This window comes from Vulpes vulpes, chromosome 5, assembly GCF_048418805.1.
Source record: "Vulpes vulpes isolate BD-2025 chromosome 5, VulVul3, whole genome shotgun sequence".
NCBI lineage: Eukaryota > Metazoa > Chordata > Mammalia > Carnivora > Canidae > Vulpes > Vulpes vulpes.
In genome coordinates this window covers 95073024-95077493 of record NC_132784.1, presented here as the reverse complement: position 1 = coordinate 95077493, position 4470 = coordinate 95073024, and the positions used below count along the sequence as shown (strand labels likewise).

The 4470-nt window shown below is 36.7% G+C and overlaps 1 pseudogene; it reads right to left on the bottom strand.

Annotated features, from left to right (window-relative positions):
• Positions 1 to 1142: 1142 nt before the first annotated feature.
• LOC112914592 (peroxiredoxin-2 pseudogene) lies at positions 1143 to 1806 on the bottom strand (annotated as a pseudogene).
• Between the last annotated feature and the right edge of the window lie 2664 nt (positions 1807 to 4470).

Below are 4470 nucleotides of genomic sequence, written 5' to 3'. Positions count from 1 at the left end.
AGGTACATTGACTCTTTTCATATAGGATTTGTCATGACAAGTGAATCTTCCTTTCTTCAGCACTATCCACGCAAGTCAAAATATTTTCTTCCGAAAAAAAATTCTAAGAATAGTGATCACAGTTTCTATGATTAGTGTAATGACATCAGTTAAAGATTTTCAGAAGCAACTTGAGATTCTTGTCCTACCTTTTCCCTGGAGTTCTTAGTCAAGAAAAACATTAATGTAACTAAGACAACTCTTAGAGAAACAAGGTGAGTCAAGGGCAGGCTGAGGAAGTGGAGCTTGTAGCCTGTGTAACACAAGAGAATATAAAACAGGTGTGAAGTGTGCCAAATACATCACTTCATGTGTTCAAGTTACACAGTAAAACCGTCCTGACTCTTCCTCTCAGGATTTTAAGAAAGCAAATTTTAAATGCTTCCGAAGACTAAGTCTACAAGAGTAACAATAAGTTATTTGGAATCTAAAGATTTGTGTAGATATGTATTCTCATTTCTCTTGGGAATATATCTAGACATGAGATTGTTGGGTAATAATGTATATTATGTTTATCTTTATAAGAAACCACCAACCTATTTTCCAAAGTGGCTCTACATTTTGACTTTCTTACCAACTGCACAAACTTTCTAGCATCAGTTGTTTTAACATAGCCTTTGGAGTGGTGTATAAGTGTAGGATATTGTGGTTTTTAGTTTCACTTCTCTAATGACCAATGATTTTGAGCATATTTCATGGTCCTTTGGCCTTTTTGGTAAGAGATGTAGGCACTCCTTATACATTCTGTATACATCCTTATACATTTTATCAAACATAAGTGTGTCAATATTTTCTCCTCATTGTAAAAATGTACTACTATAAGGCCTTTCCTTCCTGGAAATTTGTTTTATTTTGGTTTGTTTGTGCTTTTGTTTTCTCTATTTTCATACTTTATTGGTTACTTCTGGGCCTGTGCCCAGCTAGGTGGACTCCAGGGAAGGGGTCACCATTCACAAGATCCCAGCTAGGAGAATGAGAAGGCCTTGGCCTAGCCCTCAAAATTATGGATTATGGAGTTTAAGGAGGCAGGTCTGGCCTTTCCTGTCAGAATGGGGGAATCTAGATAGGGGTACAGGTGGAGGCCAACAGCCCAAGCTTTTCACCTATCTGCCAGCCTCTTTGTGTTTGGAGAATTATCTTTTGCTGTTGTCCACATTAGGCTTGACTTCGTTGCTGCCTCACTTCCAGCCAGCCGACAGACTTCCCCATGCTCATGAGCATAGTGGAAGACCTGGACCAGCCACAGAGTTTCGTCCACAGAGTGCCCCACAAGCAAATTGTTGACAGTGACCTGGCAAAGAGCATCCTTGCCATTGATGATAAAGGGGCCCCTGAGGGCAACGCCTTCATCTTTCTTCAGCATGCCATAATCCCCTGACAGGCTTCTGGTTACATCTGCCAGCAGGGGGATGTTCAGAGACCCCAAGCCTCCCTCCTTCCTCAAAGTGTTGGTCTAAGCCAGCTGGGTGACCTGAGAGTCCACAGAGACCCCCAGCAGCTCAGAGCCCAGCTTGCCAAAGTCCTTGGCACACTCACTGCAAGGCGTGATCTCCAAAGGGCAAAGGTGAAGTCCAGTGGGTAGAAAAAGAGGACCAAGTATTTCCCTTTGTGGTCGGAGAGCTTCACCTTGTCCTCGAAAGTGGCCTGGAAGTTCTGGGCTAGCTTTCCCAAGTGCGCACTGCTGGAGGTCAAGGCTGAAAACTGTGTCGGCAAGAGCAGGACAGACGGACTGGTAGACTCACAGACTTGCATCCTCAGCGCGCCCATCTCAAAATTGCTTCCCTACAATTACAATTTCTCTTTCTTTATAGACAATATTTAAAATAGTTCGAATTTAGACCTAACTTCCAGATCAATGAATACTTGTGTGCAAATATTACAAAATGGGTTGTTTGTTTGTTTGTTTCTTTTGATAATTGGTTTTGTATTGTATTTAATCAAAATCCAGTGTGTTGAGATTTTTAACATATATGGTTATTCTCAGCTGCTTTGTTGCAAACCAGAATTTCTCCCTAGACTTGCCTCAATCATGATGCTGATTCATGGCCACTGAAAAATTCCATGTGCTGCTCAGTGATTAAAATAATTCTGCAGTAAAGTTTGAAACATATCATGGGCCAGCCTGTATCCAACTTATAAATATATACACGTGCACATGCACACACATGGACACCCACATACACAAGTAATCTAAATTTCAGGCTTATAGTTTCTGTTACCTTTTAGTTGTTTGAGCAAACTTTTAGTTTTAGTTTTTGAATTATTGAGCCAGATCATTTCACCAAGCTTGGACTGTAAAACCAGAGAGCATACAAAATACCCATTCTCAGATGAGACTGTAGCTTCTGAGGCCGGAGTAGCTGATTTCTATTTTGGTGGTTTATGGGCCATGGATAAAGTGTGTTCTGTGCCAATGAGGTGACAATTTGAAAGCTGTTTTTGAATGTCTCTCTCTTGCCTGATAATTGGCTATGCTTTTCTCCTCCTACGGAATAATATCCTTCGCATTTATGTATACTCTGTAGAGCATTATAAATCCTTCCAGTAATTCAAAAAAAATTTAATTATTGCACATGGCACAGCATAGTGCCATATTTTTATGTGTTTGGTGCATAATTATTTGTTGAGCAAGACAATTCCAATTAAGGTTGGAATGAAATTGAAAATTAAGTTATATTTGATAACAGACTTCTAATCATATAGAGAAAATGATTAAATATGCTATTTTATGTGATTTTCTTCATTTTTTCTGTATGTTCAATAATATTCTATGAAAATAAATTTTAAGGATATTTTAATCCTACATAGTTTACCTTATTTTTTATAGATTGATTAATATCAAGAATAGATATGCATAAATATTAACAATACTTAAATGATAAAGTCAATTAATTGTCAAATAATCTTTTTGATAACTTCCTAGTAGAAATATTTTTAATTATGGCAATAAAATTATTCAGAAATCAAATGTATCATGGCTCGCATCTTCACATGATTGCCGTTTTTCCTCTCCTTCCATAATTTTCCTTAATTTTATTGTGTTCACAAAGTAAATATGCAGAGCTAGTTACCAACTAGACAAAACAAAGGAAAGCACCTGCGAAGTTAGTTTCATTAAAAAGATAGAGTGTTTAAGGTCCCAAATTTATCACTGTCCACAGAACATAGTAGATGAGTGCTTGGATTTTGGAGACATGAAGATCTGTGTTAAACTCAGTCTGCCACTGGTGACATGTTCTGTGACTTTGAACAAATTACCACAATATCTAAATCCAGTATTCTCATATATAATAAGATGGCTATACTTCTTTCTTGAGGGGATTAAAGGATATAAAACATACATATTGCTTTGTCATTTTCTGGCTCAGAGTAAACAATTATAAAATATTAGCTATTATTTTATTATAGTAATTCTCCAGGTTTCCCTGTGCGTTCTGAAAAAAGTCTCCTTTCTAAGGCTCTTTTCTTGACTATCTCACTATCTATTGTTTTGTCCCAATACTTTCTCACCTTTTTAGTAGAACAGCTTTTCTGCATGTATATTGCCATATACTTAATTGGGCATAAACTAATTGTTAAATTCTTGATCTTTCCCTTTCTTCCTAATTAAAATTTGTAGGAACTTATTAAAAATAATGATGGTTTTTATTGTTTTACTTTAGGACATTGTTATCTGCTTTGCTGTTGTTTTTGGAACTAAACTCCTAGTGCCAGCATAACTTGCTAGTGGTCTTTAATTTTACTGTTTAATTGAACCAAAACAATACCAAAGATCTCATAGAGACTATTTTTATTTTCTTCTATTCACCAGTATTTACTAGTGGCTTAGCACAGAGCCTGGAATATAGTAGCTGTAAAACACCTGCTGAATATATGGATGAAACTAGCATACCTACATTACTCTTTTTGAGAGAACCTTAAAGAAAATGCTTCTGGATCTCCAAAGTCATTCTTTTAGGTTTCTTTGAATATGTGATAGAAACTTTTATAACTAAAGATATTATAGATGACTTGTCATGTAATTTGCCTAAACTCTTTGGATAAATATATTTTTTAAAGATTTATTTGAGAGAGAGAGAGAGAGAGAGAGAGAGAGAGAGAGAATGAGTGGGAAGGGCAGAGGGAAGGAGAATTGCAAGCCAACTCTACACTGAGTGGAGAGCCTGATCCAGGACTTGATCTCAGGACCCTGCGATCAGGACCTGAGCCAAAACCAACAGTCAGACGCTCAATAGTGCCACCCAGACATCCCAATATATTTTTTTAAAATTATTATACAGTGAAATATTGTTGATAATTTTAAGCTGACATTAATTTAGTTATTTGCTGTATGCAAACTGTGTCTTGCCTTACCTAATTAGTTCACATAATATTTAAAATGACATTGTGATCCAGTTTATATTGTGCCCATTTTACAACAATGTATAACTG